The sequence below is a fragment of the Podarcis erhardii genome (assembly GCF_964252035.2).
Source record: "Podarcis erhardii genome assembly, chromosome: 6".
Taxonomy (NCBI): Eukaryota; Metazoa; Chordata; class Lepidosauria; order Squamata; family Lacertidae; genus Podarcis; species Podarcis erhardii.
The window spans coordinates 97,951,067-97,975,848 of NC_138510.1; the positions used below are offsets into that span (position 1 = coordinate 97,951,067).

The 24,782-nt window shown below is 44.9% G+C and overlaps 1 protein-coding gene across 1 annotated transcript in view; it reads right to left on the minus strand.

Annotated features, from left to right (window-relative positions):
* The window catches only part of DDR2 (discoidin domain receptor tyrosine kinase 2), a 65,183-nt gene extending 41,397 nt beyond the window's left edge, over window positions 1–23,786 (minus strand). The window contains exon 1 of the mRNA XM_081867313.1: window positions 23,144–23,786. The gene's annotated coding sequence lies outside the window, so the exon portion shown is untranslated. The remainder of the gene's footprint in view (window positions 1–23,143) is intronic.
* Window positions 23,787–24,782: the final 996 nt, after the last annotated feature.

Sequence of the window (24,782 nt, forward strand, 5' to 3'; positions counted from 1 at the left end):
AGATCCAGAAGCAATGTAAACAAAGAACATAAACAAAGAAAGAGATGCAGAAAGGCAAAACAGATCTGGAAAGCAGAGCCTGTGGCAGCCGATTTCCTAAACAGATACTTTTGCTGCCTTTGCCTTCTATTTGCTTTGCCTTCTTCATTTTTCTTCCCTCATGTCCCCCCCCCCCCCTTTCTTTTCATTTTTATTTTCTGGTGGTGTTTACATTGTTGGTTTCCCCTAAACAGCATCCCTCCATATTAAAAAGGAAGGTTTTTTAAAATATTTTTTTAAAAGGAGTCCGTCTCCTTACTTGCTATCCCTCCTTCCCACCCTTTGATAAAAAGGGAGAGACTGAGGAGATGGGGGAAATGGAGGGGAAATTTATCTGACTGCCTCATGCTGAATTGGAAGGTTGGGTACTGTGAGATTGATGGGGAGTGTGTTTGTCCATAAGCAGTGCAATCAAATGTGTGTCTACTCACAAACAAGCCCCACTCAGTTCAATGGGGCTTACTCCCAAGAAAGTAGAAGTAAGTTTAGTTGAACTCAGTGGGGCTTATGCATGCATAAAATTCCACTCAGACCTCTGAGTGGGGAAGCAGATGCAACTTGACTAGGAAATCACTTAAACTACATACTCTTAAATTAGTTGAAAATATATTCAGTATATCATATGGAAGTTTATTTAATGTTTTTATTAAATCTAGTACTTCCTTAACTTTTAAATATGCCCACAGAACTGCATAGAACAATATATTCCCCAGAAATCTTTAATGGTTTAGTATCAGGGGTCAGCAAACTTTTCCAGCAGGGAGCTGGCCCACTGTCCCTCAGACCTTGTGGGGGGCCAGACTATATTTTTTGGGGTGGGGTGGGGGGAATGAACAGATTCCTATGCCCCACAAATAACCCAGAGATGCATTTTAAATAAAAGCACACATTCTACTCATGTAAAAACACACTGATTCCCAGACCGTCCGCAGGCTGGATTGAGAAGGCAATTGGGCCAGATCCGGCCCCCAGGCCTTAGTTTGCCTACCCATAGTTTAGTTGAAGCAGAGGTGCTGAGACATGGGGGGCAGATCATCGCGTGCACATGATTTCACATGTGTCAGGAGGCTGCAAGGCCCTGGGAGGCCCCCCACCACCACAGGGAGAGTTGGCATGTATTGAGGCACCTAACCATAAGCCTGCATTTTTATCAAAGCTTCTATATATTTCAATCAAGGCTTGTATTTAAAAATGAGCTTAAAAAGGATTTTCAAATGTTTCATGCCAGGCAGAGAAAACCTTGGCCATTCTCCTAAGACAAGAGGGCCCCATTGATTTATAGTAGAAAAACAATTCTCAAAGTCATAAAAAGGGGGAATTACATATGCTGCCCCAAGGCTGAAAAAACACCATTAGGAATGGGGTAAGATAATACTAATGTGCCTCTCAGTAAAATGAGCCAGATCTTCTTTCTAAGGTTCAAAGGCCAGGAGCAAATGGGGAAAAACATTTAGCTAGAAGAAAGAGAGCATTTTTGGGGAAGTCTTTTTCTAAAGCCATTCTTTCTTAAACTGAGAGAGTTAAAAAGGTTAAAATGTGTTAAATGTTGGAAAGGCAACTGGCTTGGCAGAAGAAGCAGCTTCTTCCTATTTTATTTTGAGGCTGGAAAGGGGGAGGTGTACACTGAAGAGGCTTCTTTTAAAAGCTGTGTTTTACTGAGTTTCTTCCTTTTTACTTTGAAAAGCTTTATTCTTTTAAGAGGCTACCTATGATAAATGTATGAAATATATTAGCTTAAATATATTGGCTTAAATGTAATTATGCAAAGGATTTAAGGAATGCTAGATTCTTATTTCATATGGTTGTAAGAGTTGTATTTATCCTGAAATTAAGTCAGCCACCAGCCCCCCCCCCCCCCGCCAGACAGAAGACGCCATCCAAGCAGTCTTGATATATAGTTGTCAGGCATTTGTTTAGAAACATTAAATGAAGGAAATCTTTCAATGTTGATGTGAAACTCAAGATCCTTGACATCTGTTGAACATAAAAATGTAAGATTAAACATTTGTTTTAGAAGGCAATAGGGCAAGGAGGGCAAGAGGTGAGCTGGTAATTAAGATTCCATGTAAGATATATTATTACTTATATGTCATATATATAGCTCTTTGTCTCCCTTATAAGGGCAAGGAAATGGGTGTATCTTTTGTGGGTGTATCTTTTGTGATTGGTTCTAGCAAACAGCCAATAGGAATTTCAACCAGGCTGATTGGACAGAGGCAGCCACAGGAGGAGCAAAGGGGGCTGGATTAAGGGAATATAAGTGCTGGCCAGAATGGCAGGAGGCCAGGCCAGAGCTTGGTAACCATGTACCACTGTGCCTCTTATTTATTTGTCTGACAAATAAATTACTATTTTAATTTCTCTATTGCTGCGTTGAATATTTCATTCCAGCTAAGCGTTAACCACAAGCAGGGTGCTACATTTTATGGTGCCTGTGACTCGGATAAGTGGTCTGCTGGAACGCAGCCCCTTCGCCCTACTGGGCAGGGTACAAGAGAGAGGACAACTGCTTACCCAAAGCGCGCACTGGTAAATTTTTCCAGGGGGAACGCAGAAGACTCGTCTGTCTGATACCCTGCTCACTGGCGGCGACGGACCGGGGGAAACAGGGAACCAACCAAGGGTAAGTGCACAAAGGGATTTTTGGCCCTCCAATTAATTAGGAGGAAGAGAAGTCTTGATCAAACTTCTGCGTCTCAGTAAGGGGAAACTGAGTACGCTAGGTGGTTGGGTACATCAGATGGTGGTCTGGTGGAGGAAAAGGGAAAAATTGGGAGGTAGAGTGTGGTGAAGTATCCAGCGCATTGTATGTGTGAGAAAGTACAGAGCAATCTGTAGCTGTCCTGAGTGTGGAGTGGGCAGTACTTCGGTTCCTAGTGAGGCGACTCCATCTAGGCAAGGAAACCCACAAAGCGCGTCTGTGAGTGACTGAGTGGATACTTCACAGGGCCATACAATGGGAGTTGGGGGTTCAAAGGGGGAAAATACACCTCTTGAGTGTATGTTAAATAATTTTAAGAAAGCCTTCTCAGGGGCATATGGAGTCAAAATGACGCCAGAGCACTTGAGAACGTTATGTGAACTAGAATGGCCAAAACAAATTACTGGATGGCCATCTCAGGGAACTTTTGATATAAATTTAGTAAGCAAACTTTGGACTGATATCGCCAAAGAAACTGGAGGGTGCCCAGAACAATTTCCATATATAGATTCCTGGCTGAGCACATTAAATAAAAATCCTCCATGGATAAGGGAATGCAAAGTCAAACGATGCAAATTATTGGCTGTAAAAGCCGAAGCTAGGAAAGGAATCTTGCCAAATAAACTCAAACCCATTTTTGAGGGGCCAGAGGAAGAGGTGCTTCCACCTCCACCCTATGCTCCACATCGAAGGGAGCTTAATCCAAACACTCCACCAGTTGTAACCCCAAGGCAAGAAACTGGAATGAATAATGGGAGTGGAGTCACAGAGTTTGATTCCTTGATAGATTATGATAAATATCTTCAGGAGGCATTGGAGTCCTATAATAAAGCCCAAGCAGAAGTGGTTATTCCACCTGTGACTCCTAATAGACCTCCATCTACAGTCTCCTTTAGTGGAACAACTGATTGCCCACCCCAAACCCCTGTACATCCAAGTCCCAGAGAAATATTACAGAAGTTACAGGGAGACCTTGCTCGGTCAGCAAGCAATACAGCCAGGCGTATAAAGCTGCTAAAAGAACGCCTTGCGACAGATACCATCCCCTATGATTTGAGGCCCCTAGAGCAAAGTGAAGAGAAAGGTCACGTAGTAGCCCCTCTTAGAAGAGTATTTGATGCACTTGAGGAGCCTGCGCTGGTTAATGGGCAACCCGGACCACGGCCACCTCGAACTTCGACCCTGCAATATATTCCATTCACAACTACAGATCTGATGAATTGGAAAACACACACCCCATCTTTTGCAGAAAAACCTCAGGCTATGATGGACTTGGTGACTTCAATAGTAAATACTCATAGCCCTACTTGGACAGATTGTCGCCAGCTCCTAAATACTCTGTTCACCACTGAGGAAAGGAGAGACATAATTGAAAAGGCACAGATATATTTGCGTGAGCAGGCCAGAGTGGGAAATATTTATAATATTGACCGTCATCTCCAAGATAACTTTCCCTTGGAAGATCCTAATTGGGATCCAAACAATGCAATTCACCTGGCCAGACTCACCACCTACCGCCAGACACTTGTGCAAGGTATCCGCAGGGCATGCCAGAAGCCCACTAATATGTCTAAAGTCTCAGAAGTAGAACAAAAACCAAATGAGAGTCCGGGAGACTTTTTAGAGAGGCTGCAAGAAGCCTATCGTATATGGACTCCTTTTGACCCTGAAGCCCCTGAAAACAGCAGAATGATTACTGCTACATTTGTGGCCCAGTGCGCTTCTGACATTCGTAAGAAAATTCAGAAATCAGAAGGATGGGAAGGGATGCTGATGAGCCAAATTATGGCCATTGCACGCCGAGTTTATCGGAATAGGGATGAGGCTGAGAAGCAAGAGAAGAAGAAGTGGCAGAAGGAAAAGATGGTAATGCTAGCCACAGCAGTGAAGCAAGACCACCGCCCCTTAAATGGAGGGCGAGGGCGAGGAAGGAATCCACCACTGGGAAGGAATCAATGTGCAAATTGCAAGAAGGAGGGTCATTGGAAGCGGGAGTGTCCTGAACCCCTGAGGTTGGAAGAAGTACGCCCAGGCCCAGGCCCAGGCCCAGGCCCAGGCTCCGGCCCAAGAAACCAGGGACGGGGACGGGGAATGATCCGAGATGGAAGATATCAGAGACCAGGACAGGGACGGAGTAGAGACAATTTCATTGGACTGGCAGAAGAGGATTTTACTCAAGACTAGGAACGACCGGACTCCATAAAGTTAGGCTTCCAGGAGCCCACGGTCACGATTCAATTAGGAAGCCATTTAATAGATTTTATGATTGATACTGGGGCTGAATACTCAGTACTCCCAGAACTATTGCAGAAAAAGGCATCCAAAAGTGTAATCATTAAAAGTGCCACTGGACAGTCAGCTAAGAGGTCTTTCCTCCAACCTTTGGAATGCCAGATTGGGGGACATCGTTTAACCCATCAGTTTTTGTATATACCTGAGTGTCCAATACCTCTCTTAGGCAGAGATATGCTGTCCAAATTGCAGGCCCAAATCACTTTCACTCCTCGAGGTCCAGAAATGAAACTGCCATCAAAAGCAGCAGGAATAATTACCCTCTCAGTACCTAAGGAACAATCATGGCGCCTAATGTCAGCCTTGCAAGTCCAACCCACATTGGATACAGAATTAAACAAGCTCCTCCGAACTCTACAGGTGCCACCAGGAGTATGGGCCGAAAATAGCCCACCAGGAATGGCTAAGAATATAGCTCCAATTGTAGTAACCCTAAAACCTATGGCTACCCCTGTATCTGTAAAGCAATATCCCTTACCCCGGCGAGCAGCGGAGGGCATCCAGAAACATTTGGACCGCCTATTAAAATATGGTCTGCTTAAGCCTTGCCAATCAGAATGGAACACACCCCTTTTGCCTGTTCGAAAACCTGGGACAGATGAATACAGGCCAGTGCAGGACTTGAGGCTCGTAAACCAGGCTATCGAGACCTTGCACCCAAATGTACCAAACCCATATACCTTGCTGAGTTTGATCCCACCAGAAGCAACATTTTTTACTGTATTGGACTTGAAAGATGCATTCTTCTGTTGCCGGCTGGCACCACAGAGCCAACCTATATTTGCCTTCCAGTGGGAAGACCCTTTGACAGGAACAAAAGGCCAGCTAACCTGGACAAGATTGCCCCAAGGATTCAAAAATTCCCCAACTTTATTTGGCACTGCCTTGGCGAGGGATCTAACAAGTTACCCCTCAATACCGGGAGAAAAGGTGGTTCTGCAATATGTGGATGATCTTATACTAGCTGCAAAGGATTTTGATACCTGTAAAGAAGGGACAGAGGAACTGCTCCACTTGCTCTGGGAAGCTGGCTACCGAGTTTCCCAGAAAAAGGCACAGTTATGTTTAGAAAAGGTCAAATATTTGGGCTTTGACATCTCACACCAACAACGAGCATTGAGACCAGAGAGGAAAGAAGCTATTTGCCTTATCAAGGAACCTACCACAAGAAAACAACTTAGGGGATTCCTGGGAACAGCAGGGTTTTGTAGACTATGGATACCTGATTTCAGTAGTCTGGCCAAGCCCTTACATGAAAGCACTCGAGGTGCAGAAAAGGACCCATTCGTATGGGGACCTGAGCAGAAACAAGCCTTTTTAGTTATCAAACAACGACTTATGGAGGCACCAGCCCTTGGATTGCCTAATTCGGAAAAACCCTTTCAGCTGTATGTACATGAACAGAATGGGATTGCAGCGGCAGTCCTGACCCAGAGATTAGGAAGTTGGAACCGTCCAGTAGCTTATTTGTCTAAACAATTGGACTCAGTAGCAAAAGGATGGCCTCCATGCCTAAGGGCAGTAGCGGCCACTGCGAGCCTTGTCAAAGAAGCTGATAAATTTACCTTTGGCCAGACGATGTATGTGAATGTACCTCATGCTGTTCTGACACTCATGGAATATAAGGGTAGTTATTGGCTAACGAACCCAAGGATGGCTAGATACCAAGGCCTATTGTGTGAAAATCCCAGGATTCATCTACGAGTAGTGAATATGCTCAATCCAGCGACTTTGCTGCCCCTACCAGAGGTAGATGATGAGGAATCACATGATTGTCTCCAAGTAATGGATGAAGTTTATTCCAGTAGACCTGATCTGAAAGATGAGCCATTGAAAAATCCAGATGTTGTATATTATACGGATGGTAGCAGTTACCTGCATGAAGGTGCCAGACGAGCAGGATATGCTGTGGTCACCAATGAGGAAGTTGTGGAAGCTGAAGCTTTGCCTGCTGGCACCTCAGCACAAAAGGCTGAACTTATAGGTTTAACTAGAGCTCTGCAATTGGCAGCCGGATGTAAGGCAAACATCTATACTGATTCAAAATATGCCTTCTTAACCCTGCATGCACATGGAGCTCTATGGAAAGAAAGAGGTCTAATCGGAGCCCACGGGAAGGCTTTGAAATATGGACCTGAAGTAGAAATCCTGTTAGAAGCAGTATGGGCTCCAGAACAGATTGCTGTAATGCACTGCAAAGGTCATGGACGAGGAAGGGATCCAATAACCAGAGGAAATCATGCTGCTGACAAAGCAGCCCGAGAGGCAGCCCAAAAGCCTGTGGGAGGATTTATAGCAGCCCTCATACCAGAGGTAGTTCCAGAAGATGTTAAACCTCACTATACCCCAGAAGAGAGGAAGTGGGCTGATCAGGAAGGAGCAGTTGTGAAGGACGGTTGGATGATCCTGCCGGACAATAGGATTTATGTACCTCATCATCTAGCAGGCACAATTGTAAGAAATTATCATGAATCTACTCACCTTGGCGGTACTGCAACTAGAGAGAGTCTCAGTCGGAAGTTGTATATTATTAATCTATCACAATTAGCAACTTGCATTTCACAGAAATGTGTTCTTTGTGCTAAAAACAATCCCAGGCAGGGACCGGTACAACCTCCTGGAATTCAGCATGTGGGATACGTCCCCATGGAAAGCCTAATTGTGGACTTCACAGAGCTGGTCCCTTCTAAGGGATTCAAGTATCTCCTTGTGTTTGTAGATACTCTTACCGGATGGGTTGAAGCTTTTCCCACCCGAACTGAAAAGGCACGAGAGGTAACTAAAAGACTCCTCACTGAATTGATCCCAAGGTTTGGATTACCTAGATGCATTGGAAGTGATAATGGGCCAGCGTTCATTGATCAAGTAGTACAAGATGTATGTCGAGTCCTACAAGTAAAATGGAGACTGCATACAGCATATAGGCCTCAGAGTTCAGGGAAAACTGAAAGAATGAATCGGACTCTGAAAACCCAATTGGCAAAATTAACCCAGGAAACGGGATTGGGATGGGTAGATGTGTTACCCATAACACTGTTTCGTGTTCGGTGTGCACCCACAAAAAGACTTAAGTTGTCACCTTTTGAGCTCCTGTATGGGAGACCGCCCTCCTTTGTTCAGGATATTCCAGCTGACCTTAAACAAATAGGAGATCATGTGACACAGGGACAAGTGCAATCTCTCTCCCGTGTTTTTGTTTCTCTTAACAGGTGGGCCCTCGAGCGCACGCCGTGCAGCATTGCCGAGCCGATTCATCAGTTCCAGGCTGGCGATAGCGTATGGGTGAAAGAGTGGAAACGTGATCCACTTGCACCTAAGTGGCGTGGACCTTACACCGTCTTGCTCTCTACTCCAACAGCGGTGAAGGTAGCTGAGGTGACCCCCTGGATTCATCACTCTCGTTTGAAGAAGTCCGAAGGCAGTTGGACGTGCAAAGGTGACCCCTCTAATCCTTTAAAACTAACTCTCTCCAAAAACCCCTGTATCTAGCCCTACCGGGAACGGGCTAGGTCACGGGCAACATTTGACGACCGGCCTGCTGCAGCCACAACCTGGAAGCTGGCTGACCTGCGCACGCCTGAAGCTTGAGGAGCGTCTGAACCAGCGACTGTGAACGGAAAGATTCTCTAATACAATTGATTGACTGCCCCCCTTGTGGAACAATTATCAGAGATATTACTCATTGGGGATCCTCGGGATATATGTTTTGGTCTTGGTGGTTCCCCATTTCTGTCACTGGGGGAATTATATTGGGGCTAATAATTATTTGCTATCACAATAAGGTAATCTTTTGTGGAAGGAATGCATATACTAGACATCAACATGATTTTATTATTAATCCTGATCCCTTGGGAAGGGGAAGGGTCCTTGAATCTGACCAAATTGGCTAAATATGGATTCAGCCATGACCACAATATGTGGGTAGGTTTAGCTGAAATGGTAGCTAATGTTGCAAATAGGACCAATTGCCTTGTTTGCTCTCTTGGGCCAGATGATTCAGAGGGAGGTATGCCCTTATTACCGATACCATTAGATGCTATTGGTATGGTAAGCGAAATGCCACACCAAACTGAAATACAGAATTTCCCCGGATGGAACTCAACTAAACCATTACGAGTTATACCTGTACAAGGGGAATTCTGTGTACATAAATCATCAGATGCAGCTGATTCTCCCATGATAGGCTCTTCTCCTTGTCACTATACTTGGGATTATAAGAAGAATAGTCATACCTGGGCACACGGTACTACCTATCGAACTCGGAATACCTTGCCCTGTGCACCTCCTTTTATTCACGCATGGAAAGTGGTGTGGAACATAACTGTGACAGAAAAAGGCAATCTAACATACTGCACTGTGAACTCTCTACCCCTTTTGGTATTTCGCCTTCTGTATTCCCCGTACCAAAAACCTCAGACCCGATGGTTGTGGTGGATATGTGGAGAATGGGCATACAAGAAACTCCCTTCAAAATGGAGTGGGACTTGTTTCTTGGGTTGGGTATTACCACCAATGTGGATTATGCCCACTAGTTCGGCCAGGCGAACACGAAGGAATGCTGATATTTCTCATATAGCAGGAGGAAGTACCCAAAGTTGGAGCGGTACTGATGATTGGCCACCAGAGCGCATTATAGCCTATTATGATCCTGCCTCCTGGAATCCTGGTGAGCTCATACAAGGGGCATGGGATCCTATTTATAATCTAAACAGAATAATTCGATTGCAAGCAGTAGTGGAACTTGTAACCAATGCAACGGCCCAGAGTTTGAGACTTATTGCACAACAGTTGGATGAAAGTAGAGCCGCCATTTTGCAGCTGAAAATGGGAATGGATTATGTACTTGCCAGGCAAGGAGGCCTATGTGGAGTCTTGAACTTGACAGGGAATGCCTGTTGCTTTAACATTTCTGATAATGGTGAGGCAATCCGTGTGTTGGCCACAAAGATGGAGAATATAGCACATGTCCCAGTACAAACATGGGAAGGATGGGATATGGGATGGCTCACCAATTGGTTACCTAATGTCACAGGACTCAAAGGGATACTATTGTCTTGCTTGTTTTTCTTGACAGTAGTAGTATTGGTTTTATGTATGATGCCATGTATCATTTCATGTTTTAGAAGTACAATTAGCAAGATGGTTTCAAATGAAACTCTACCTCATATCATGGCCCTATACAGAGCTTTACCTCAGGAATATGATGAAGGTCAAGCTATCAAGGACACTTGGGATGAAGGTCCTTGAGCTTGAAAGGGGGGAATGAGGCACCTAACCATAAGCCTGCATTTTTATCAAAGCTTCTATATATTTCAATCAAGGCTTGTATTTAAAAATGAGCTTAAAAAGGATTTTCAAATGTTTCATGCCAGGCAGAGAAAACCTTGGCCATTCTCCTAAGACAAGAGGGCCCCATTGATTTATAGTAGAAAAACAATTCTCAAAGTCATAAAAAGGGGGAATTACATATGCTGCCCCAAGGCTGAAAAAACACCATTAGGAATGGGGTAAGATAATACTAATGTGCCTCTCAGTAAAATGAGCCAGATCTTCTTTCTAAGGTTCAAAGGCCAGGAGCAAATGGGGAAAAACATTTAGCTAGAAGAAAGAGAGCATTTTTGGGGAAGTCTTTTTCTAAAGCCATTCTTTCTTAAACTGAGAGAGTTAAAAAGGTTAAAATGTGTTAAATGTTGGAAAGGCAACTGGCTTGGCAGAAGAAGCAGCTTCTTCCTATTTTATTTTGAGGCTGGAAAGGGGGAGGTGTACACTGAAGAGGCTTCTTTTAAAAGCTGTGTTTTACTGAGTTTCTTCCTTTTTACTTTGAAAAGCTTTATTCTTTTAAGAGGCTACCTATGATAAATGTATGAAATATATTAGCTTAAATATATTGGCTTAAATGTAATTATGCAAAGGATTTAAGGAATGCTAGATTCTTATTTCATATGGTTGTAAGAGTTGTATTTATCCTGAAATTAAGTCAGCCACCAGCCCCCCCCCTGCCAGACAGAAGACGCCATCCAAGCAGTCTTGATATATAGTTGTCAGGCATTTGTTTAGAAACATTAAATGAAGGAAATCTTTCAATGTTGATGTGAAACTCAAGATCCTTGACATCTGTTGAACATAAAAATGTAAGATTAAACATTTGTTTTAGAAGGCAATAGGGCAAGGAGGGCAAGAGGTGAGCTGGTAATTAAGATTCCATGTAAGATATATTATTACTTATATGTCATATATATAGCTCTTTGTCTCCCTTATAAGGGCAAGGAAATGGGTGTATCTTTTGTGGGTGTATCTTTTGTGATTGGTTCTAGCAAACAGCCAATAGGAATTTCAACCAGGCTGATTGGACAGAGGCAGCCACAGGAGGAGCAAAGGGGGCTGGATTAAGGGAATATAAGTGCTGGCCAGAATGGCAGGAGGCCAGGCCAGAGCTTGGTAACCATGTACCACTGTGCCTCTTATTTATTTGTCTGACAAATAAATTACTATTTTAATTTCTCTATTGCTGCGTTGAATATTTCATTCCAGCTAAGCGTTAACCACAAGCAGGGTGCTACAGTATGAGCTGAAGCATGCTATGAGACACTGTGATATCTCAAAATACTGTGCTATTTAGGTGGCGATACATCACAGTGTTGAAAACTATTGCCCAGCCCTACTCTCTTCCTTTGCACATGAGACATATTCAAATACTGATCTCCCATTTGCACAATACGATGTATCTTGCTCAACTAGCCTGTTGTACAATATGCAAAATTCAGAGGTGCCACCTCTTCTACTTCTTTTGATAGCGTAAGAAATAGAAGTGGAAGCACAACTCGGTTTTGAACCGCTCATCTCCAAAATACCCTGAAGGACTAGTTGGGCTGGAAGCACATGGGATCGATAAATATTTTTCTGCCTACTCCATTGTTTATTGCTTCTGCTTCCGGTTACTGTTAAAAGCACAGGAGTAATGCCTAAAAAAGAAGCTGGCAGCCTCATTTGCTCATATGGCTGAAACCTATTTCTGGCATATTTGATAGAGCCCCAAGAATTATTTTAAAATTCATTAGAAAGTTTACAATGTGAATACTGAAAGGCAAGAATAGAGAGAATGAAATAAAATCAGCTCCTCAACCTAGAACAATGGAACATTCCATGTGTTTATCCAAAGACACACACTTAAATAATATGACTCAGCTTAGGGTGTTGATTTTTTGGCAAATTTCCTAAAAATAGCTCAAAAACTTAATATATATATTTTTAGTTCAACAACTTGCCCCCCCTCCGTGCTATTTTTCTAGAAAAAGAGGTGCCAGAATGCACCAAGAATGAATCACCTCTGGATCCAGGTGGGCTGTTATGGGCCCTCATGCTGTTCCCTGCAAGAACCCATTCGTGTGTGTACAAAGCTGAGGGCCACAGACAATTACGTATATTTTTAATCAAAACGTTATTGGAATTTTTGGCATAAGAAGATTAAAGCCAGCAAAGTATAAAAAAGAAAATGCAACAAACCATACCATTGTAGTTGCACTGAGTAATACAGAACGTGGTAAGTACCTAGGAACAATACTAAAAGGAGGATTCAGGAAGAACCATAAATTAAGCTGCATCAAAAGAACCACATGCGAGAACTACCACACACACAGACCGCACATTATTGCCTACCACTCCTCCTAGCCTTGGGATTAAGCAAAACGATAGAAGCGCTACATTCTTTTTTACGTGGGGAAACGGGAACAGGGATTGGGCTGTCCTTCTCTTGAGGACCTCTTCCAAATATCAACCCCTCTCAGTGGAGCTTCTTTCTGCTTCCCGGGGCTCAGCCTCACGGGTCTTCTGGTTGTGGCCTTCCCCAGTCACTCAGAAGCGAAGGATTCCTCCCTGAAAGCCTGGCCTCCTATTGCGTTCCTGTGACTCTTCCTCTGGAATTTGCCACAGGAAATTACCCTCTGGTGGCACCTTGTCTGGAAATCTCAGGCGGTGTTCACTCACCGCTGGCAGCCAATGGTCCACCCAGGAACTGAGGCCCGGGAGCCCTTGCTTTGTGTGGGCCTGCGGGAAATTGCCCCCATGGCTTCCCACCCCACAACCCCTGGGCAGTGCTGCAGCTTTTTGCAGTGTTGCCAAGTTGCGTGGCTTGTGCAGGATTGCCAAACCTAGCAGTGTAGCAGACCTGCTACTCCCAGGGATGCCTATGAAAAGCGCCCAGGCCCAGCTGCCGCCTCTTTGCTGCTCCATTTTCTGGGATCCCAGTGAAGTCTCTGCCTTGTGGTGCAGGGGCTCTCAAAGGATGGCTCCCATCGCCTTGTAGGCTTATAGTCTCGGGGTGGTGCTGATAATGCCAAGGTCGCAGGTTGGATCCCAAGATGAGACAGTGCATATTCTGCATTGCACTAGACCAGTGATGGCGAACCTTTAGAGACCGAGTGCCCAAACTGCAACCCAAAACCCACTTATTTATCACAAAGTGCCAACATGGCAATTTAACCTGTATATCTCATTTTTTCTGTGTGTTTCACATTTCTTCTTTATGACTGCTGTTGTAATAAATAATCCTTCATAAAAGTTATTGCATTACATTCTTCATTAAATTATATTTCTATTGATATATAATTTTATGGTATAACTCAGTGCTTTTTTCTAAAAAAATGTTTAGGGGTACTCTCATTTTGACTCAATAAAATCACCACTGGGGGGGGGGGGGATAAATACAGTTCAAACTGGGAAAAATAAATACAGTGGTATCTCAGTTTTTGAACAGCTTAGTTCTCGAACTACTTGGAAACTGAACACTTCAAACCCAGAAATGAGTGTTCCAGTTTTGGAACTTTTTTCGGAAGCCGAGCATGCTCTGTTCTGAGTAGAACTTCCATTTTGAGTGCCACACTTCTGTTTTCCTAGTGAGGGAAGGCGGGCTGGGCAGCAAGCAAGCAGGCACCTGCCGCCCTCCAGCGCTGGGTCCCTCTGCCGCTGCCACAACAGCAACCACCCCTCCTCCAGCTCTGGCAGCCCCGGCGCTGAGTGAGGCAAGCCTGGGCCGGTGGCAAGTGGGCAGGCAAGGGATGTTGCCACCCTACCCCCCTCAGCCTGCTCCTGCTCAAGGGAGAAGTTTAAAGGAGCCCCCACCTCCGCATCAGATCCCCTGCAGCCCCGTGAAGGCAGCCAGGCTGAATAGGTGCTGGGGTTGGGGAAGGTGGAGGCAGCCCGGAAGCTGCACCTGAGAGCCCCTGCACCACCTGAAGGCAGCCAGGCGCTCCTTAGATGAGCTGCCTGATCCCGCTCCTACTTGCCTGCAAGAGGATTGGAAGTTACGGCCCTGCTGGGGCGATGGCGCGGTGCCCACAGAGAGGACTCCAAGTGCCGCTCAGTCAGTCTGACATCAATACCAGGGAAGATTCTGGAGCAGATCATTAAGCAAACAGTCTGTGAGCACCAATAGTCAGCATGGATTTCTGAAAAATAAGTCATGTCAGACTAACCTGATCTCGTTTTTTGACAGAATTACAAGCCTGGTAGATGAAGGGAACGCAGTGGATGTAGCCTACCTTGATTTCAGCAAGGCATTTGACAAGGTGCCCCATGATATTCTTGTAAAGAAGCTGGTAAAATGCTGACTTAACTATGCTACCACTCAGTGGATTTGTAACTGGCTGACTGACCGAACCCAAAGGGTGCTCATCAATGGTTCCTCTTCATCCTGGAGAAGAGTGACTAGTGGGGTGCCACAGGGTTCTGTCTTATTCAACATCTTTATCAACGACTTGGATGATGGACTCAAGGGCATCCTGATCAAATTTGCAGATGACACCAAACTGGGAGGGGTGGCTAACACCCCAGAGGACAGGATCACACTTCAAAACGATCTTGACAGATTAGAGAACTGGGCCAAAACAAACAAAATGAATTTTAACAGGGAGAAATGTAAAGTATTGCACTTGGGCAAAAAAAATGAGAGGCACAAATACAAGATGGGTGACACCTGGCTTGAGAGCAGTACATGTGAAAAGGATCTAGGAGTCTTGGTTGACCACAAACTTGACATGAGCCAACAGTGTGACGCGGCAGCTAAAAAAGCCAATGCAATTCTGGGCTGCATCAATAGGAGTATAGCATCTAGATCGAGGGAAGTAATAGTGCCACTGTATTCTGCTCTGGTCAGACCTCACCTGGAGTACTGTGTCCAGTTCTGGGCACCACAGTTCAAGAAGGACACTGACAAACTGGAACGTGTCCAGAGGAGGGCAACCAAAATGGTCAAAGGCCTGGAAACGATGCCTTATGAGGAACGGCTAAGGGAGCTGGGCATGTTTAGCCTGGAGAAGAGGAGGTTAAAGGGTGATATGATAGCCATGTTCAAATATATAAAAGGATGTCACATAGAGGAGGGAGAAAGGTTGTTTTCTGCTGCTCCAGAGAAGCGGACACGGAGCAATGGTTCCAAACTACAAGAAAGAAGATTCCACCTAAACATTAGGAAGAACTTCCTGACAGTAAGAGCTGTTCGACAGTGGAATTTGCTGCCAAGGAGTGTGGTGGAGTCTCCTTCTTTGGAGGTCTTTAAGCAGAGGCTTGACAACCATATGTCAGGAGTGCTCTGATGGTGTTTCCTGCTTGGCAGGGGGTTGGACTCGATGGCCCTTGTGGTCTCTTCCAACTCTATGATTCTATGATTCTATGCCCTCTCTGGCACTGTGCCATAGGTTTGCTACCACCGGACTAGATGGTCCTCAGAGTCCCTTCCAACTCTATGATTATGTTCAGCAGATGCACAAAATGACTCCTGCTGCAAACTCTTCTTCTTGGGCCCCCACACTCCCTCCTCAGCTGCGCCTCTGCTGGAGGGGCATCACTAGTTCTAAAGGGAAGGTATCGCTATAGACTGCTGTCTCCCAAGACGCTGCTGCTGCTGCTGCCTTCCCTTCCTGCTTTTTTTAAACACTGAAAATACACCTAATGTTCCATTCATTTGCCACACATCTTGTTTGTGCTGTAGCATGCTTAAGGTATCAAAACATATCAAAGACTTCCCTTATTTCCTAGGCTTTGTAACTGGTATAGGAGGTACTCAGAGCTCATGAATCGGTTTAAAAACTCTTAAAATGAAACAACGTTCCTGTAAAAAGCCAACTCAGATTTTCTGCACAGTTGACTCACCTCCCTTTAGCTTTCTTTGCACTTACAATTTGCCATCACCAGAACTGAGGATATTCATTCTACTTCTTCAGATGCTTGCTGCACCAGCGCAGATCTCATTCCACCTAGATACCTTCCTTCAAGTTTCTATCATTCATGGTTGTGAGTCTTCCATAAGGAAACTTATGGACAAGGTCTGCTGAACCCTCCAAAATCTGGTGGAGGCTGGCTAGTCAGACCTCTTTGTGTTCAGCAGCTTTAGGATCCTTTACAGATCCCCCTGCCATCATTGCTGCTGCCCTCACACCTTCAAACTCCAACATCTGGAGGGCACCAGGTTGGCGAAGGCTGGTCTAACATATATAAGTAAAAAAAGGGGGAATGACCTTGCCCTTGCAAGGAATACACACACACAAACCTCCAATCTAAACAATGGCCGGCCGTTTACACACACACCCTTGGTTGTCTGGCAATCCTGGAACCCATGACATTGATGTGCATTCCTCTCCACAGAGCACAGTTTATTCATTTGGAGCATTTGTACCCTACTCTTATGCCAGAAAGCTCCCAGAGTGGCAGCAGCGGAATGCATGCCCACACGGCCTGAGGCGCACCCCCGAGGGGGGCAGGGCGCAGAAGGTGACCGCCACGCACCACCGTTCAGGATAGGAGAGGGGCAGGGAAGCTTCTGCCCACTCTCCTCCTGCTCTCCATCGCTGGGTCAGGGCAGACTCAGTGGTGGAGCTGCTACAGCCAGGCCAAAGCCAAAGAGAGTGGGAGGCAGCTTTGCTGCCCACATTCCCCCTTCTCTCTGCGGCCAGGTGTGCCTTGCTGTGGCTGAGGTGGGCTGCTCTCCACCGCCAGGTCAGACGTGGCCCGGTGGCAGAGCTGCTGCGGCTGGGCGCAAGGTGTGCTGTGGCTGAGGAGGGTGTGGCAGCGCTGCCGCCCACTTCCTGTTCTCGGCCTGACTTGGGGGCGGAGCTGCGCCAGGCATGAACGCCACAGCCAAGGGGCAGCTCCTCCTTGTGCAAAGCCAGGCTCCAATGAAGGCACCTGCTGTGGGGGTGCCTGTTTCCGCCCCTCACAAAATTGTGCCCGGGGCCAAGGCCCCCACAGCCTTCCCCCATGCTATGCCTCTGCAGAGGGGCTCACGTATCATCAGTTTTTAAATGACAAGGCCTGGCTGTAGGCTTACCATCTGAAAGGCATGACTCATGAGGAAAGGGGCAGGGAGGGAAGCGAGGAAAAGCTCACTTTGGTGCCAAAACTTAGGGCTTATCCACACTTAGCTTTTGCCCTGCTTTTTCCAGGCACTGCTCCACCCTTTAAAGCTCCCCGTCCGAGTGTTTGTATTTTTGCCCCAAAGCTTTGCCTGTGAAAACTTGCTCCTTAGAACTCGATCAGAACAAACATCAATTTGAGTTTCCCATGGATAGCTGTTTGCTCTCATTAAGCTTTAAAGAACAGGAAAGCTCCGGAGCAAATAAGGTGGGAGGGGAGGGTGCTCAGACACGGAGCTTTAAAGAGTGGACCTTAATGTTGAACAGCAGTTCGTAAAATGAGAAGATGGAATGCAAACAGATCACAGGTAGGAGGCACCTGATGGAAGGAGCCCTGCTTCTCATTTCTCCCACTGAGGGAGCCTGATGGAGTGGCTGCTAACCAGATGACAGGGGAGGAAGAAGCAGTCCAATATTGCTGGCTTTTCAGAGCTCATCCATATGCCTGCTTGTTCTATACCTAGAAATCAGAGAGGTTTTCTGCTTGTCCCACCACTTTCCCTGAGAAAACACCCTCTTTACTGCTGATTTGGATCCGATTCAGCGGTAAACTGTGGCTTTCCCCAAGAGAAAGTGGCAGGGCAAATGGAAGTGTGGATATACCCACAGAAATACTAACCAAAAGAGTATTGTGGCATTTTTGGTTTTTGATACAACAGACTAACATGGCTCTTTGGATCTAAGAAGTCAATCACATGCTGACAACAACAAAAAGTTGTGTTTTTAAGCACTGGGGAAATGCAGTTGGCCTGAACAGAATTCCATCTGGATCCCCTGTAATAACGAAGTAAGACCTGCAGTGGGGGGTGGGGGGCACACACACTAAAAGCAATCCTTTGCAAAGACTTAGGGCAGATTTGTAAGCCTCCCTAATGTATCAAGCTGAATGCAGCCCCCCAGCCATCACCTGTGGTTGTAGTGAAACTGACACGGGGACAAATACAAGAAGACACCTTCACCCCGGTATGGCTCCCCTTTATCACATACACAGCCCAACAGGACAATGACAAAAATCCACCAACAGCATACAAATCAATATGGCTAACCTGATCCAAAACACCCACCCACCCCACTCACACACGAAAACAAAGACCACCACAGCCAGCCACACATGAATAACCACACCCCAGGCCAACCCCAACCTCTCTCACCACCGAAGAAACACAAGTGAACAGCAAAGAACCTGCACAAGCAATGCTGACACCAAACCCTACATATAGTAAATAAAACAGAAACATCGCCACCTGACCTCACCCCCACCCACCTCTTCCCCCCTTTTCTTCCTAATGTCTCAACAAATGAAACTGATTTGTAAAAATGTTATATGGGGGAAAATACGAGAGAGAGACATTGCATACAGTTTTGTAAATCAAGAAAATCTTTAATAAAAAAACCCAAAAATTAAAATAAAATAATAAAATAAAAAACCTGTGGGCATAGTGAACTCCTAGTGGTCATTAAGCATGACTAGGGCTTCATTTGGTGTGGGTTGTCTTATGTCTTAGTTAAGCCCTATTCAGGCATCCAGGAGACTGTGTGAGAGCACAAACTGGGGGGGAGGAGCTGGGGGGCACCCATGCTGGCCCCACTCGCAACATCCCTGTGCAGGCTGCACCCTCCTCTTCAGTTCTTCAAGCATTTCATGTGAAGGTCCGAAGGGACATCCTAAACATGTTCTGCTAAATGTGCATACAAGCTGCCTTTCGGACCTTGCATGGGGTTGGAATTGGCAACAGTGGGGATTATAGGAGCAGGAATGTTAAGGGTGAGAGACCAGTGTGTGCTCTCCTGTGCCTTCTTTGACCACCTGAACAGGGCTACATTGCAAACTCAAGTGGGGTAAACAACACCTTTCTTTCCAGATGCTATAAAAAAGAAGAAGAAATTGCTCTGGATCTTGGATCTAGCTCTGGATCTGGCAGTCCTAGAGCCATCTAGGCTACATTTGGTAAGGATGCCACACTTCCTCTTGTCAAGCCGCCTTCCCTCGGGGGAAATAGCTCTTTCATGCTCAGTTGGAGCAAACAGCAATTTGGGTTTTCCCTGGATTGCCATTCGTTCCGATCTATCACTAAAGAGCAGGATTTCCCTTGGGAAGGAGCAGGCTAAAGGTAAACAGCTCAGACCAGTTCTTTCTAAGCATGGCACAAGTGGAAATGTAGACAAGCCCTCATTATTTGTAGGAAGGACAACCTGTTTATTCATAATTCATCCTGATTTGTTTTCACAAAGGTTATGCAGGAACCTTTAATACACTTTAAATGTGCAAACAAAGTTTTGGTATGTGCTTGAAAATCCCCTAGCCCCCCAATATACTGACAGTCTAGACTCTAGAGGTACTTTGGGTTTATACAATTAAATATTTTATTAAATTTCAAGAGGGGGAGATAAGCATAAGCATAAACATTTTCAAAACAATTGGTTTCCCCCCTGCCCCGGTTTGCAAAATTAAATGGGATTAAAATGCTCTCTTGCCCTGACACAATAAATCCACTTTTATTTTTTAAGAACTGGGCCTTTTTCGGTTTAGACAGTGACAGGGAAATGCACTGAAAAGTACAGTTGTACCTTGGTTACTGAACAGCTTAGTTGCCAAACAAATCAGCTCCTGAACACTGCAAACCCAGAAGTAAATGTTTCGGTTTGTGAACGTTTTTTGGAAGCCAAACTTCTGCTGCGGCTTCCGATTGAGTTCAGGAAACTCCTGCAGCCAATTGGAAGCCGTCTCTTGGTTTTCGAACGTTTCAGGAGTCAAACTGACTCCCAGAACAGATTAAGTTCAATAACCAAGGTACGACTGTATTGGATGAACAAATGATTAATGAGAAGACGTTTAAATACCCCACAAACAAATAAGAACAAATGCTCAGTAAATGACTGCATATGATCTAGCCTCTGCATAAACTTTGTGCAAGCAAATCAGAATAAATACTCAATTAAAAAATCATACTCTAAATGAAATGTTTAGAAGGGACAGAACCCTGCTGAGGTCTAAAGCAGCAGTCAAACTCCATTAAAAAGTATTCCACATATTCTAAAACATCACTGAGAATAGAACAACATTTTACTAAAGACTGCATTGCTATACATTCAGTCACTCTGTAATTCCTGAACAATTTCTCCCTTTCCCCATTACATACTAAAAATACAGAACCTAATAAATTTCCAGAAGAAATCATCTGGCTACTGAGTGTTGAGTGTTTGGCAGCAATGTGTAAACTCAGAAAACAGAACCCTCCCCCCCCCCCTTTTTCTTTAAAGATTCAATCCTTTGTCGCACGCACAAATTACTTATCCCATATTTTAGGGCCCACATCAGCTGGGGCATTGTCCTTTTAGAAGCACATACATTAAGTAAAAGTAAGGTAAAGGACCCTGGATGCTTAAGTCCCGTTGAATTTGGCTCTGGGGTTGTGGCGCTCATCTCACTTTACTGGCCGAGGGAGCCGGCGTTGTTCACAGACAGCTTTCCGGGTCATGCGGCCAGCAGGACTCAACCGCTTCTGGACCCCGTGGCGGAAGCCAGAGCACACCTACATTGCATACATTAGCAGTTAACTGAAAATGGGGATTTTGGCTCTTAGCTCCTGGACAGAATGCTAACAGGCCCCTTAGAGGCTTGGTGGGGAAAGCATGCTGGGAATTGTAGTCTCCCTTGGTTGCACTTCCATACTAAGGATTAGGCTCTTGGCAGCAATCTGCTCCATTTTAAACAAATCTAACAGCAAGGATTTGAGTTGCTCTGAGCTCAGTTGGCAGCTTGACAAAACCCGGGGTCTCTCCAAGTCAAAACTGCAGAAAATTGACTGCAATATGATGAAAACTATGCTAAGGAAAACTTCCTTTGGCAGCATTGTTAGTGCTTCTCCTCGAGTGGAAGGGAGATGCTGCATTTGTTGATTTGCAAAGGTGAGAGTATTATTACTGCTATTATCATTATTATTTTTATTCATGGTATTTTTATCCACCCCCATCGTTCTGCCCAGACACTGAGGTCCAGCGCCAAGGGCCTTCTGGTGGTTCCCTCACTGAGAGAAGCAAAGCTACAGGGAACCAGGCAGCGGGCCTTTTCGGTAGTGGCACCCTCCCTGTGGAACGCCCTCCCACCAGATGTCAAAGAGAAAAATAACTACCAAACTTTTAGAAGACATTATTGTATTTTAGTGCTTTGCTGGAAGCCACCCAGAGTGGCTGGGGGGACCCAGCCAGATGGGCGGGGCATAAATAATTTTTTTTATTATTATTATTATTATTATTATTATTATTATTATTATTATTATTATATCAAAACACGACAATCTGCCTAATTACCAAAATTGCATTTTCTCATAATATTAATGTTTTCTAAAGCATTTCTTAAGGGTGGACCATCTGGGCAGCACGGAGCCCACGGGCACTCAAGCCACCGTGTCACTCCCAGGAGAGACGGGCGGCTCGGGCGCGCTGCAGGCCCTGCAATGAGTGCCGCCCGGCATTTTGTCACCCCGCTCAGTGGTGACACCCAGGGCAGACCACCTCCACCGCACCCCCCTTCCTCCACCCCTGTCTACACCAATGGCCATGATAACTAGAGCCATTTCTTATGGCTTTATCATGTGTTCTTCTCTGGTCTGTCCTGAAATTACCGACCACCAGTTCTACTGGGAGACAAGTTTTAGGGTCAAGTCTCAAGAGGAAGAAAGCATTCTCTATCCACTTTCTCTACACCAAGTATAACATATTATTGTCAATGTATGCTACTTTTTATGTTCCCCGGGACTTTTTCACTCGCTACACAACAGCAAACATGACTATACACTTAACAAGGAATTGGAGTCAATCCCTGATGAGAATGTAAACAAGGATGGTTTATATTTATGTGTGTAATTTGAGGCGTGTTCTTAAATCATTTGAGAGCTACACCTAAAACAAGTCACGTGTGTAGTGGCCTTTAGCATTCGGAGAGGCATGTGCCAGCGCAAATGTAAAACGAAAAATCACATTCAGATTCTGTAACTAGCAGAATTAAAGGTCTCCCTCCGCTCTCCCAACCAGGCCTTCCTGAATCACGGCTCCAGAAGAAGGGAAATAGCAACGGTTCTGTTGCAAGACCTCTGGGCCTTGGGGCTTTTCAGAGGTTGGACCAGCTGCCTTTGCTTGGATGAGCTGTCGGCGCCACCAACAAAAGGAGGAGCAGTAATGAAAAACAGGGTTGTCACGAGGCACACACACGCATCCGATTATAAAAGGGGGGGGGCAGTGTATGTTATAGCCTCTCAACGGAAGCACTTTTACACAAGTTGCAATCCTCAACTCTTGAATAACTTCTAATTTATAAGCTGCGGAAGCTAAAAGGGCCTTCCATCTCCATTTTCCTCTAGCTCCAAAGCCTCCTCTTTGAAAATGCCTCCCATTTTTCATAACCGTCAAGGGAATCTGTAATCAAGCAGTTTGGCCTGGCATGCAAACAATCTTTAAATATATATATATATATATATATATATATATATATATATATATATATATAATTTTTCGTATGAAAGGTCTGCCTGGGAAGCGTACACTTCTATCCCCTCACTTCATACTCTTATTTCCCCGCTTTACGCCATTCCAAACTGGACTAGTCTTTGTTTGAAGGAAGGAGGCGAGCTGCCTTTCTGCTTCTTCGCTCAGATGGACGAGAAGGGGGAGACCCTTCTGTTTTTCAAAAACATCATAAAGTCCATACCTGGATGCTAAGATGAACTTTTAGGGGAAGAAGACAGGAGGTTTTCAGAAGTTTAATCCACTGGGTTAAGGGGAACGGGCAGATTCCGCTTTCTCGCCCTAGATGGAGAGGCCGGGCTGGAAAGGAACTTCTTCAGGCTGATGCAAGATGCCTTTGCGAGCGATTTAGCATTCTGAGGATTCCTGGGCCCTGGCCAGAAATCCCACAATCCAACATATTTCACATTTGGTTTCAATTAGGGAACGAGAAGGGGGAAGAAAGTCACCAATTGGAGCTGGCTCTTTGGAGGCTTTTTTCTTTCACTCAAGGAAACTTGAGCTAAACTATAATTTATGGCAAAACTCATTCATTGCAAGCGGAGGGACGCTGTAGCAAACAGGCTCCAGGGATCTATGCAGTCCACTTTTTTATATTAAAAATATGCTTCGTGTTTTATTTTTTATTTGACCCAAATGAGAGGATTTGGCCTGTTTTACTGGCTTGCAAAGCGTCAATGAATAAGCTGAGAGAAAAATATCAATATGGGTGACTGATGAGCCGTAAGGTGTTTTTAACATAAATATTAGCAACATGACTTCCCCCCACCATTTTTACACGGTGGGATTGCAGATGGTGGAGTGATAATAATGGTTCAAGTAGCAAGAGACTAGGCATCAGTCAGGAACATATTGTTGCAGGCCACCCCAGTCTCTGAGCGGTGAGAGGTTCCAGGGGCTCAAAGGGTTTTCTTGGAACGAGGGTCAGCAGAGAATGTGGTGTCCTTATGATATATGGCTTCTTTACATATACCGGTATATACAACCTGATACCTAACACGGAGAAGGCTCCCAGTATTAACACCCCAAGCAGTCTTCCCCCATAGTCACAGTCTTGAATTCCCGCAGAAATCAAGTATGGCTCTCACTCGGACTTCTGCCTGCTTCTCCCCTAGCCTACTACAGAGGCCTACTTGCCTCTGGCATGGGGCATCGTCTTTTGTTATACTAATGACTGTCCTTAAAGCCATTCTCTCACAAAAAGACACACCCAGCTAGTTCAACAGTTGAGTCCTCCATCAGATTTCAACCCTTGCTGGATCCAGAACCCCAGGGATTAGAAGGGACTTGGGCATCATACAGACTGACTCCCCCCCCAAAATTCATAACAATCTAGGACAATGGTTCCCAACCTTTAGGAATAAACAGACTACATTAACTCGAGAAAATAATGAAGACAAAAAACTGTAGTGAACTCTGTAATGCTGTTAAATGAAGTCTCAAATGTACTGAAATCAGAGAAGCAGCAAAATCCATTCCCCACCCCATTGGGCCCACTAATTAACAACCCAAGCTATTAATCCTGAAAGGAATACATTTATTCAAAAATATAAATTAATTTATTTATTTCCCCAATATACCCACTGATCAACTCAATTAATCAATTCAAAAAGATATGAAAGATAAATTTATCTATAATTATGAATTCATTTAATTCCCTGTATGTAAACAAAATGTATTTATTTATTTCCAATGAACTCAGCTGAAGTACTAATCCCCAAAAGAATTAAAATTAAAACTTTAATTGTCACTAATTTTCCTTTGTGTAGACTCAGGAATATCAACCGTATACTTCAGTGAAATCATGGGAGGGGTTTTTCTAG